Genomic DNA, 13,729 nt, shown 5'->3' on the forward strand with positions numbered 1-13,729 from the left:
TTCTGTGAAGGCTTCCTCACTAAGCAAGGCAATGTAGTTATGTACTTGAATCAGGCATCTGTCTGAGTGAGGCAGGGTGAACCCTCTGATGTGTGGCCCTACTGAGGTCTCTGTAATGAGAGAGGCAGATTGCTTTTTTCTGGGTAGCAATGTTATTGAGCGTGGCAGGGGTACCCTTGAAAACGTAGCCCAGTCTCCTTATCTTCTTTGAGTGAGGCAAAATGTTTTATGGGATATATGATGCTGTGAATGCATCGCCAGTGAGTGACTCATGCCGGGAAAGCTGTACCAGGTGAGGCAGGGTGCATTCTGGAACTGTGATCTAATGTGGAGGGCTCCATACTGAATGAAACAGTGCATTATGCGACATATCATCATGTGGGGAAATAGGCCCAGGGAGCAAGTGCACTAAGCAGCTGCCAGTCCTGTGCAGCTCTCTCTACTAAGGCAGTGTGAATTCTGGGATATTTTATTGGTTTTGGGGCACTGCACTGGGTGGACAGTGTGTGTATTCCAGAATAGGAAGTCATTTCTGGAGCATCTGTTCTGAGGAAGGCTGAGAATAGAATGGGATATGTATTCCTGTGGGTTCTCTGTATTGAGTGAAGGATTAAACATTGTGCCATTTGCTGGGGGTACGTGGATATATGATGCAAAAACATGGCATGTGATGTGACTTCTATGGAATGGGCTTTGCTCTAATAAAGCTCGACCATTTGGCCTGGTCAATGTTTCTTCCAAAATTAGAAGGTCCCAGTTAGGTCTAAAAAAATGCATATGAATTACTGCCCAGCAGAGTTTGTTAGAAAAGTGCTTTGAAAGCACACATGCTTGTTATCACTCATGGTGGCACGCTGTCACTCCAGGGACAAATATCTCCCTTTAATGCAGAGGTGGCACTGCCTGCCAATGTGGCAAATAAAGTTTAACACTGATATACAAAGCAAGCTGTGAATCTTCACTGGCATAATATCATTATTATTATTATCATTATTATTGTTATCATTATTATTATTATTTGTATTTTTTTTACAGTCCATTTGTTTTTTTTTTCATTCCTGACGTTACAGAACTAAACCAAAATCAAAAATGCATTAATTCCACCCTTTACTTACATTTCATAACAGAAATATTTACATGAACACATAGCAGACAGATCACTCTAGCACACAACTTTCCTCCCTCATAAGCTGACATCTCCTTTCCTGACCCTTCTCCTTGCTCCCTACCTTGAACTATGCAATATCATCTCTGACTTTTTCGAAAACAAAGTTCAGGCCCCAAATACAATCATCTCTTAGATTGTCAAATAGGATGCTGCCCCAGGATGTACCGGGAGACTTAGCTCCCCCCCTCATGCCTCCTCCTTAAGCATCCTCTCTTTTCCCAGATGCTATGGTCAATTCACAACTTCAAAAGGTTAAATCTAGCGAGTCCTCCGTTGACTCCATCCCAGCTTTGGCAATCACTGCATGCACCCTGAAATAGACTCCCTTTATCAGCGATATTATTAATGACTCAATTTACGAAGGTTTGGTTAGAACCTCATTTAAAACCACTCTATTTAGACCACTTCTGAAAAGACTAATCTAGACCATTCTGCTGGTCATTGCTGAGGTCCTTGACACCTGTCCAGATACTAATGGGCTACCCGGTTCTATCTGGGTTTAGACCACATTCTGGCACATTGGGTGCCTTAATGGAGAAATGAGCAACCTGTTGGCTACTGCTGATTAGGGCAAAACCGTGTCAAATGTTACTCGAGTAAGGATGTCTACACTCCTGTGGTGAGACTAATTTCTGATAGATAGGATAGGTCCACAGTTGTCAACTAAGGCAGGGGCGGCTCGTCCATAATCGGGAAAGGGGTGTCAACCTGCCACCCAATCTGGGAGAACCAAGCCAGCCCTCTGACACAGAACACTCTCCCTCAGCTGTTTGCTGCAGCTGTGGGTGCGCTCCTGAGTGGGCTTTAACTGTCAAAGAGAAACACGGTTTTCCTTTGGCAGTTTGGGTTCAACAGGGCCGATATCCCATGAGCCATACAAGCCGGGGACATTTTGCTTCCCCAGCCTTACATAGCCCATTGTGACATCATGCTGGAGAACTGTATGTTTGAATGTGTGTACGGTGCTCCTGCACCTCCCAGCACATTGAGGCAGCACTTGGTTCTATGAGTGCCCCAGCTCCTCTGCACATTTGCAGGAACCAGCCCCTGCTTCTTGGTTCCTGTTCATGCTGCGCGGGCGCAATAAGGCTTTCAAGTGAGGCGATGTGTGGTGCAGAGCCCAGTTCAGGGCAAGAAGTAAGGAAAAAAAACAAGTATGGATGTATGCTTGTGTGAATAACAAGTGTATGGTGTATGGGTGTGCATGTGAAGCAGCAAGCGTATAGTGTGTGAGTGAATGAGTGAGTGAATGTCTGCATGCTTGCATTTGTGCGCTTGCATTTGTGCTGAGCCCCCAGAGTGCTGATTCGGATTAGGGTGCAAACATCATAAGAGTTATTACATAGCTGGACAGGCATTTGGTGGAGCTAGTCCTGCTGCATATTTCTACTGAGGCATGGCATTATTTACTGAGTATCAAAGGTAAAGCAACCACGGCAAGCACTATTACGTGACTAGACCGGCATGCTTTGGTGCAGCCAGCCTAGCTATAATTTCAGATTGTGGCGTGCCATTTTTACTGGGCATCAGGGGTGAAGCTAACATTATGAAACGTTGCCATACTGGCCTACACTGGTGCAACCAGTCTGGATGTGGTTCCTTATTGTGGCATGGAATTTTTACTGGCAAAGCCAACAGCAGTATGCTACATGTGGATGCTAGCATACATTGGCCGATTCAGCTTGTACTCGTTTGCTTATAGTATCAATAAGGGCTATATGCGCATAGCAAAACTGAGGATGTTCTTATATGTGAATACTGGCATATATTGAGGCATACAGGAGAGGAAACATACAGGCACAGCCAGTGTGAAAATGTTTTTATACTGGAAGATATTGTGGGAAAAGGCATCATGAAAATGCATTGGGACATGCTGCTGCTGGGTGACTTGCATCTATTGAATGTTTTTATGTGCTACCCTAAAAAAACGATTGCAAACTGTCTGGCTTTTTACCCAATTCTTCACAGAAAGTTTGCCATTTAATACACCATTTTAACCCATTACTTTAAAAATGTTCTTGGTGAAGAAGCCCCCTATCCACACTTGGTTGGTTCAGACTCCATAGCTACGCTCCTGCATATGCATGGGAAATATTTACGACCCTCCAATAAAAATGTTCACCAGCTGCTGCAGATGGATCCTTCAGTGCCCCTCCCAAGACCTCAGTCTCTTGCACAGGCTTGGCCCTATCCCCTGTACCTTTAAATGTATTAATGCCTCATTTGATCTCCCTCGTTGATTTCCATGATCTGGTCTGTCTAACAAGGTCAGGGGTCTGACCCTGTCAAGGTGGGCCAAAGGCCCCTGTGATCCTGGGATAAGCAGAATACCAGGGAAACCTAAGAGTCAGAGGTACTCCAGGTTTTTTGTGGGGCAGTTGAGGGGGATCCTTGTGCCTGGTCCCCGGCATGTGTGAAGCCATGCCTGTCCGATGGTGCCCCTTTCCAGACTCAATGCCTATCAGTCTCTGCCCTGGCCAGGTCTCTTTCTTTTCTATTTCAGAAAGATCTAGACACCCTATACCTACCAGGATGCACCAGACACCTCAGAACACGGGAGTGGATAATGAGTCCTGGAAGGCAGCCCCACCCAGAGAACTACAAGTATCAAAATGACCCTCTGACCAATAGAGAAGGCCTACCTGGAACTGGTTGCCCTAATGGCAATGAACTATCCTTCTCCATTCAGGAGCCAAATGGGAGAGACTGCACCTAGCCAAGAAACCCCACACCGGCTATAGGGGAATAGAGGGGCACAGTGGCAGAGCTGGAATCAGAATGGAGCTGCCCAGCACTAGGATTTGCAATTGAACACTCTCCAAAACAGAGCGAGAGAGAGAAAGAGAGAAAGAGAGAGAGAGAGAGAGAGAGAGAAAGAGAGAGAGAGAGAGAGAGACAGAGAGGGGGTGAGGGTGTATAGAGATGAGACAGGTATAGGGTGAGCAGAGTGAAGAAGACGTTTACAGATGGTCATCAGGAGGAAAGGCATGCCAGAGCATCCAGACTACCCCGCCAGGTCTCCTAGAGAATAGACAGTAGGGGTACCCTGGCTACTGTGAACATGTGTAGTATCAAGACCTTGTCTAGCAGGGAGCTTGGGCTAAGGGACCATCCGTGTGGTCGGAGCCTCAATGGTATCTTTTTTGTATACATTTTTCTAATAAAAACTGAAAATGTATTTCTGGAGTAAAGTGGACATTGTCACACCTGTCAATGATATGCTGATGGCACACAGATCTATCTAGCACTGGATTGCAGCCTGGGACAAATCGAGATACTAGCAAGATTCTTCAAGTCAACTTAATGCCAGGAAAACAAAATCATATTTTCTGTAGGACAAAGTGTGCTTAACGCCCTTCCTTCCCACCACTGCTCTGTCCTTCCCTCCCCTTTCCCACAAAATAGTCCTCATAGAGAAAGTAAAAAAGAAGAGAATGTGACAAGTCTCTGTTCTCCCCTTTAAGACTCAAACTAGCAAAACAATAAAGGAAGTTTATTTCGAAATCTCAAATTTAAGACCGTTCTCCCCTCTTTCTTAAAAGAGGACGTGGCCTCTCTGTGGGGCTTGCTTTGACAACTGCAATGCCCCCTACTGTTGTCCTCCATCCAACCTGATACACAGCTCCCCCAGGTCACACAGAACACAACTGTCAGATCTGTGTGGGGAGTTAGGAAAAGCGATCATACCTCTGAGCTTAGGAGATCTGTCCATTGGCTACCCATTGCAGAAAGAGCCCAGTCACTCTTCACACTTCCAGGACCACTAGCGTAGGTAGCTTATGTTTCACGGTGCAAGCTTCAATGACCTGCAACAGCATCCCTCTTGGCATCAGGTCAAAAGACAAATGTTCCATCTTCAGAAAAGACCCACTTTTCTTTTATTAATTCAGCTGCCCCATTCCCTCACTGGCTGTGCTGCTTATGCCTTGAGACGGTTCAACCGATACTAATATGCCTTATCAATTCTTTGCCATTCCGTTCAAGTATTAATATATAGATGATTTAAATTATGTCTCTGAGGAGCACAAGGATGTACTTTTTAACTTCCGTGGACACAGAGCAAGTATTATCGTGAGCACAAACTCATCGGTAATGATGTGGTGAAAAATCACCGGTAGGACATAAATCGTTGAGCCAAGGGCAAGGTGGCCCAGGGGTGGGTTCATGCCAGAGGGATGGGTGGTGGACCTGCATCCACCGCAACCCTCATACCAGCATAAGAAGCAGGGCCTGTGAGGGTCCCAGCACTTGCCCAACTGGCATTGAAGGTCTAAACAGTGCGGAGCCTGAATCACTTGAGCATGTAACAAATCGCTCGGTTACCACACTTTGTGTTTGCGCAGGTGCTGCATGCAGAAGAGGGCGCGGGAACGGTGGAAGCTGGGAGGTCTACCAGGGTGGTGGTTTTCCGATACACAAAAATGCATGTGTAGGCAAAAGAATGGCAGAAAGTAACATGCTACCCTTGACAGGACATGTGCCATGCAGCGTTTAAGCGTTATGCACACAACTCCCTATTTATATCGCTTTGAGGAGAGCACATTCATGTGGAGCGTAAAAGAAGTGCAAATCCCAAAATTCCAAACATGAAGTCCACAAAGCAATGCCCATTCACAATAATGACATCCAGACAGGATCAATAACTCTCAGCACTGAGTCAATAATGAAAATGCAACAAGGCCACTTCAACTAGAAATCTCGGGAGAAGGATCTCCATCCAGTGACAATAGTATGTTTGCAACACTGACTCCAATAGATATGTTAATGTTAAAGGGCTCTTGTACCGTGCATATCACCATTGGAATGGTCGCCTGACGTTCTGGTGGATTTGAAAGGGGAGGGTAGGGGCGGGAGTGGAGGGTGTTAGTAGGGAATAGCTGCAATAGGTAGAGTGAGAGTTATGAGTGTGGCGAGTGTGTTGCTGTGTGCGGAACTCTGAGCATTTTGATATTGACACAGAGTCTTTCCTCGCCCTCTATCGTTGAAGAAGGTGGCCGATACTTCAAAACCTACCCATAAAGCGTAGCACAGCGCTGTGCGGCAAGTGTGTTGCTCTGTGCGGAACTCTGAGCATTTTGATATCGACACTGAATCTTTCCTCGCCCTCCATCGTTGAAGGATGTGGCCAAAACTCCAAACCCTACCCGGAAAGCGTAGCGCAGCGAGTTGCTGTGTTTCCGTGCTTTGCTGCGCCACTGTCAAGGTCGCATTTGAATTCCGGATGGTTTGCCGCATGGGAGAAGGAGATTAGACGTTCTTCGGAGGACTCGGATTTAAAAGCTGATAAAAAATGTTAAGAGATGGAAAGCGGCGTGAGTTGTCCCAACGTGGAGCCGGGTAGAGATTAACGATTTTAAAGTACTTTTGAATCTGCCTTCCCACACCAACACTGAGTCGCTCACCTTAATAGAAAAGGGTTCTCTGTCCACCCAAGGAGCCAAAGTGGCTTTCAAAGAGAGTTATGCTGCAGTCTTGTCTGGTAGTCTGCAAATCTGTAAAGAAGACCTTGATCTGCATGAAGTAGAGCGGATAAAGGAGGTGTTTATTGCGAGTCGGCTGCAAGGGTACGCATATTACCCGAATTAGTATATTTTTCTCAAGAGTGTCTTAGCTCTGATCCTCAAAGTAGTAAATATCAATCGCAAAGCAGAGTATACAGTATACAGTTAAAGTCCAGTTTGACCTTTTCTAAATTAAGATTGCTTCACTTCGAACAGTATTTCCAACTATTTGCGTGAAAAGCGAGTGGTCAATCCGAGACTTTGGGAGGACACTTATAGTGAAGCTGAGCATCTGGATTGGCAAATATTTACTAACTAAAATTGATTGTGCAAAACATTTTGGATTTACGCGATCACTAGTCCCTCGAAGGAGACTGATTGGGATGATTAATCTAATAAATCAGCAAGGTGTTTTGTGTCTCTTCCATGTTTCGAGATTAAAGAAGATGGGCGTCTGTGGGCCAAGGGCCTTTGAGCCAATCAGTAACTTTTAAATCATTCCCATACCGGTGACTGTGGGCTGAGAGCCTTTGAGCCAGGTGGAGGTTCAACCCATAAGCCATCCTGGTGACTGCGGGCCAGGTGCCTTTGAGCCAGTTTGGAAATCAAATTACAGCCAACTGGGTGACTGTGGGCCTGGAGCCTTTGAGCCTGTTGGTAGATCGAGTTGCAGCCAAATGGGTGACTGTGGGCCTGGAGCCTTTGAGACCATTGGAAGCACATTTCTTTCATTCCAATTAGTGGACTAAGAGCGGGTCGATCTCTTGGAACTAAATGGATATAGCGCACGACCTGCAAGCATATAAGCTGTTCACTATTTAGGGGGCAAGTCTATCGTGGTTAGAGTACCTCATTGTACCAACTTAGTCTTTCTGGAGATAGTAAGTCATGTCCCAAATGTACTATCTAAGGAGCGGGCTCTTGGAGGATGATTTAAGAGCCGCTGAATTTGTGAAACCTGTGCCAACCCACAAGACAAAATAATACCATCTAAGGGCCCGTTTGCTCAATCGTCTCTGAGCGCCCAGCAAAGGAAGCTAGCCTGTCCAGACTCTGCAATAAGGGTGCTTGAAACTAACCGCGAGATGGACGCAGACCCTCGCACTAATACTTTAAGAATGAAATCGCTATTGGTGTGGTATTCACCCTGACAGCTACCATCATGACAAAAATCAATAAAAAACGTTTTCCCCAGAAAGGAAATGCCAAAGTGCAGGGGATATTTATCAGTGTGATGTAGGCTAAGAAAAGGATGATTGTGAACATACAAAACATGATGCGTACAATAGCAGTAGTTCACTGAAGAAGGAGCATAGCAAGTAGTGTGAAATAGCAATAACATCTATTCCCATAGCTTCAGGCCTAGCTTTTTAGTCCCATACAGATGCCTGGAGGCTCGGGATGAATACTATAGGCAAAGAGTAATAATGGGAAGTCCCCAGAGGAGGAGATACCTGGTGAAGATTCATATAAAGGGGCTAATGAAGCTACCCTTTCAGCACTAAACTGTGTGTTAAATTCCCTGGTGAATGATTTTAAGCTTTTAAGGGGAGAAGTACAAGCACAGTCAGGGGCACTGCTCAAACTCACTCGGGAAGTTGGCTCATGTGAAAGCTCAATGGTAGGCTTAGAATCCGCCATAAATGAAAATCTTTTTGTGCAGCTGGCGGTATTAGAATTAGACATCAAACAGCAGTCAAAGGGAATGGATGAACTAAAAGGTAAATGGTCTAATACCCAAAGTGCTATTGATACACTGACCGTGTCGGTGGATTCGGTGGTGAAGGAAGCCCAAAGAAGGTCAGGGACAGGATTAGGATTAGAGAATACCAATCAGGAACAGGAAATATTAGAATTTAGTGATACACCACTCTCTGAGTCCGTGATGGAGGAATTTATTCGCATGGCACAGTCCTGCGACCTCCAAGGGGATAAGGAAGAAGGGGGTGTGCTGCTAATTGACCAAACAAAAGAAGCCGTAAGTGAGCAGGGGATTAAACCAACCAAAAGTAATGGGAAAACAAAAAAGAATAAGAAAAGAAGTGCAGACAGGGTTTGTAATGTACCTCCAAGTACAGTCTCTAAACAAAAAACAAATCGGAAAACTCCAAAGAAAAACGACTCTGCTATAGTGCAGTTTGTAAAATCCATTACAGCTGATAATAACCTGGTACGGTCCAAGTGTTCAGAAGGAAAAGAAGAGCGGGTGACCAGGGTCAAGGAAACAAGATCTAAAATAGACCCCCAAAATAGGACTGTCAACTACTAAATCAACTATTGGAGTTCAAACTATGACCCCATAGATACCCCTAAGAATAGCCCCCATATTTCTAAAGAAAAAGCTAAATACTACTCCCTGTGGGGGATCGATAGCTCGGGGGGAAATAGAGAGTATGGTGGACATGGTAACCATTAATAACATAGCTAATAATTTAAGGGCGTTAGAATCTAAAAAGAGCGCTAATCAAACCGTAAAATTGACACGTTCTGGACTACCCAATCCAATGGGAAATGGAGAAGGCCAAAACATAGAGTTCAATAGAAATGAAGGGCGGTACCATACAAGAAGATCCCGTTATGGATACAAACCCCTCTGAAATATTGGTTAAATGGATTGATGCTAGAAAAATGCAAAATCATTGAATATAAGTGAAATCCTGTCGATTTTTCGGCGAGTGGACAAATTATTCTTGCTCTGAACCCATGATATTTGATACGTAAAATTCCCTGACTTAAGAAACAACAGTATCTCAGAATTGGTTATGTTATGTTATGTTATTTTGCATTTATATAGCGCCTTATATACCATTGGTATGGTCTGAAGGCGCTGGTAGGTTGAACGCCCTCGGGAACCGGAGTTCGGGTCAGTAGAGAGAGAAGAGCGAGTCAAAAGTGCGTGTGTGCACCAGGTATGTGTGCAGCTGGTGCGGAATTCAGATGGTAGCTGCTTCTTAGCGGTAGGTGTGGTGGTTGAGAGATCAGCAGTATGTGTTCGCTCTGGCTGGCTTTATCCAGGACGAATGTGGCTGCGTTAGGCCTGAGGAGAACGCCTGGCTGGTGGGTGTGAGACCAGCAGTGTTTACATAGAGTGTTGTGGAGTGAGCGGGAGATGTAGATATGAGAACAGTTATACCGAATGGTGTCATAGTATCTCTGTGTTCTAGTTGAGTGGTGATGTAAGGGAGAGAGTAGGCGTGAGGTGTGTTATGATAAGTACTCTTTCAAAATGTTCACTGCATTCTAAAACATATTATGTATGTCACGCAGTTCCGAGCGGGCAGGTCCGTTCTATTCATTTTGTTCATTTCAGGCGTTTGGGATTGTACTACACATTCATGCTTGCTTGACTTATTCTTCTCCAGTGTGCCTCACATATGCTCTCATGTGTTCCAGAAGTGTGCACTCCTGTCTTTCTTGTGCGTGCATTCCAGTCTACCCAGCGTAGTTTTAGGGGAAGAGCCAGGTTTTCAGTACTTTGCGGAAGGCCGTTAAGTCTTCAGTTAGGCGGATGTGGGGTGGGAGCGAGTTCCATAGGGTTGGGGCTAGCGTTGAGAATGATGATCCGCCTAACCTGGTTGAGTTTGTCTTAGGGATTACTAGGAGGCCGGCTGAGCTTGATCTTAGGGTGCGAGTGGGGTGATAAGGTATTAGCTTGTCTTGAAGATATTGCGGTCCGGTTTTATGTAGTGCTCGATGGGAGAGGCATAAGGTTTTGAAAGCTACCCTACGGGCTACTGGAAGCCAGTGCAATGTCTTAAGGGCTGGGGATACGTGGTCTCTTGGACCGAGCGCGAGTAGCATTTTGGCTGCCGCGTTTTGTGCTCTTTGGAGTTTGTTTAGTTGGTAGGCATGAATTCCGAGGTATAGGGAGTTACCGTAGTCCAGTCTTGATATGACAATTGATTGGACCGCGGAGACTCTGTTGGGGAATGAGAGATATGGAAGGATGCGCCTAAGATTTTTGAGGTGGTAGTGGCAGGATTTTGAGACATTGTTGACTTGGCGCGAGAGTGTTAGGTCGGAGTCTAGGGTGCATCCAAGATTTTTCACTGTGTTGGAGGGTGTCGGTGAGTTGCCCATGGCGGGAGGACAGGGTATTGGGTGCGGAAGAAGATCTAGATTGCCGCAAATCATGATTTCTGTTTTGGAGGGGTTTAGTAGGAGGTGGCTTTGGGTCATCCAGAGTTCTATGTTAAGGAGGCAGGATGCCAGGTCGGGTCGGGAGTCAGGTTTCGAGTTCGGGATTTTTAGAATTAGTTGAGTGTCGTCGGCGTAGTTGTAACACAGGATGTTGTGTGCACGAATTATTGGTGGGAGGGTGATCAGGTAAAGATTGAACAGGAGGGCGGATAGACATGCTCCCTGAGGGACTCCCGTGTCGACAGGTCGGGGTTGTGAGGTAAAGCTGGAGAGTGTCGTTATTTGGTGCCTGTCTTTGAGGAATGAAGCTATCCATTTAAGGGCGGTTCCGCGGATTCCTATGGAGTGGAGTCGGTCTAGGAGGATTGAGTGATTGATCGTGTCAAAGGCGGCCGATAGGTCGAGGAGGATTAGTGCGGCGCATCCGGCGGAGTCTGCTGTCATTTTAAGGTCATCCCAGATCGAGGTTAGGGTGGTTTCAGTTCCGTGGCGTGATCTGAAACCTGATTGGGCTGGGTCTAGGAGGTTGTTGGTTTCGACAAAGGAGTTTAGTTGGGAGTAGGCGGTTCGGTCAATGAGTTTGGCAAGGAACCTAGTGTTTGAGATTGGGCGGTAGTTTTTGGGCTCGAGTGGATCGAGCAATGGTTTTTTAATTAGAGGTTTGACGTGTACCGTTTTGAATGCGTCGGGGAAAGTACCGGAGGAGAGGGAGGAATTTATGATAGATCTTGCGTATTCTCCTGCGCAGGTTGAGGCAAAGATTTCTTTAAGGGTTGTGGCTGGGCAGGGGTCCAGTGGTGAACCAGAAGGTTTGTGGGCAGATAGCAGTTTGAGAAACTGTTCTGGCGATATTGGACTAAAGGATTCAAACGTTGGTTGCGTGGATGTTACGGTTGCAGGGCTGGGCGGTATGGGCGGAGGATTGCTCGGTGGCTGAAGTTGAGCCATCTTGGTGTTTAGAGTTTTTGTTCTTTCGATAGCCGTGTTGTGAAAGTGGAGGGAGAGAGAGTCGCACAGCGATTGTGTGGCGGTTGGGCTGGTTGTATTGCAAGCAGGGTTGGTGAATTCTGAGATGATTTTGTGGAGTGCTTTGCTTGGGTTTTTGCAGTTTAGGATTCGGGTGTTGTAGTGGGCTTTTTTTGCTTTCCGGATTCCGGACTTATATTGATAGAGGTGACGGGCCAAGGTGGTCCTGTTTTCGTGGGTTTTCTCTTTCTGCCATTTGCGTTCTAGGCATTTGTAAAGTCGTTTAGTGGTCTTCAGCTCGGGAGTGAACCATCTGGGGAAAGGGGCGCAGCGGGTTGATGGTTTGCATGGGGGGGTGAGTCGCAAAAGAGGTGCGTTGAGCCATGAGTCAAGGGCCTCAGGGGTTAAATTGTTGCCGGGAAGGCAGGTCGGTGGTGGAGATTGGAGGAGTGCCTCGGCTAAGTCCGGGGTGATCGTTAATTTTTTCCAGCATTTGCGTAAGATTGGAGGTTCGGGTGCAAGTACGGGAATGGGGTCAGGTGAGTGGATGGTGAACGAGAGAATGAAGTGATCTGACCAGATGATTGGGGTTGGGGGCTTAAAATGAATCAGGGTGTTGGAGCTAAAGATGGCATCGAGGGTGTGTCCTTTGTAATGGGTAGGACCGTTTATGTGGGGTTGGAGATTAATTGCATCTAAACCGTCAACCAGGGAGTGTGTCATAGGGTTGGTGGGGATGTCGAGCCATATGTTGAAGTCACCAAGGAGGGTGAGGTTGGAGTGGTTTAGTTGCATGGTGGCGATTGAGTCGCAAAGGTTGTTTGCGAATTGTCTATCGTAACCAGGGGGCCTGTAGATTATTAAGAAACTGTGAGAGAGCGATGGGGAGAGGGAAAGTTTAACGAGGAGAGATTCGCAGGAAGGGATGGAGGGTTGGTTGTCGATGATCGAGGCGCGGAAGAGAGATTTGAAGACGAATGCTACCCCGCCTCCTCTGGATGGACGGTTCAGTGGGATGAGGGAGTAGTCAGGGGGAAAGGCTTCACTAGCGATTGGGTTGAAGTCATTGGAGAACCAAGTTTCGGTTATGAAAACTAGGTCTGGTTTGACAGATGTGAGGAGGTCATAGATGCAGTGTCTGTTTTTTGCTACGGAACGGGCGTTAAAAAGGATACAGTTCACATCGGCAGGCAATTTAGGTGTGGGTGCTGGACCGGGGTGTGGCGGTGGCGGAGAGGGCTGAGGAGGGGGGTTAAAGTCGGTGATGCTAGAAGGGAATAGTGGGCGGGCTGAAAACTTGGCAGGTTCCTGGCGGGGCTGAGTGACTTGGTGTGATACGATGATTGGATTTGGGTTGGGTGATTTGGGGAAGGGGTGTGGGCGGGGGGGAGTTTCAGTTGCAGTTGATGAGAAATCGAGGGAGAGGGGTTTCAGGAAGGGGGAGGCCACGGGGGAAGGCGGAGAATGCGGGTGAGAGGGGGTGGGTCGGGACAGGGGAGGTGAGGAGTGCTGAATGATTGAGGGGGACCAGGCGCGTTTCCTCTTTAGTTTCTTTGCTGCGACAGGTGTGTGGGAGAGGGTAGGGGGTTCAGAGGGGGAGAGGGAGGCAGCTTCGGTTCGTGCTAGGGCTCGGCGCGCAGTTTTTAGGGAGGGGAAAGAGTGCTGTCTGGGGGGGAAGGTGGCAGGGGTATAAGGGCAGGGCGGTGGGTGGGTGATTTCCGGGTGGGGTGTGATAGGTCTGATGGAGAGGGGAGCGGGTGTGGGCCATGCTGGCGGGTCGGGGGTGGAGTTCAGGGGATGAGTGGATTTAGGGTGAGTGTTTCGCCATCGTGCTCCTCTGGCTTGGTGTTTGGACAGGGGAGTGGCTGCTTGTGTGGAGGGGGGTGGGGTGGTACGGGAGGGAGGGGTTGGGAGGGGAGGTAGATCGGAGAGTGGGGGTGGTCCCCTGCGGTCG

General features: G+C 47.1%; 2 protein-coding genes across 3 annotated transcripts in view; one reads left to right on the forward strand and one right to left on the reverse strand.

The window, feature by feature from the left end:
* Positions 1 to 13,729, reverse strand: part of DOCK8 (dedicator of cytokinesis 8) — a 1,170,453-nt gene that overhangs the window by 569,243 nt on the left and 587,481 nt on the right. The window lies entirely within an intron of this gene.
* The window catches only part of LOC138510242 (angiopoietin-related protein 3-like), a 43,793-nt gene that overhangs the window by 995 nt on the left and 29,069 nt on the right, over positions 1 to 13,729 (forward strand). The window lies entirely within an intron of this gene.

The sequence above is a fragment of the Ambystoma mexicanum genome, chromosome 6p, assembly GCF_040938575.1.
Source record: "Ambystoma mexicanum isolate Mex_15411 chromosome 6p, UKY_AmexF1_1, whole genome shotgun sequence".
Lineage (NCBI taxonomy): Eukaryota > Metazoa > Chordata > Amphibia > Caudata > Ambystomatidae > Ambystoma > Ambystoma mexicanum.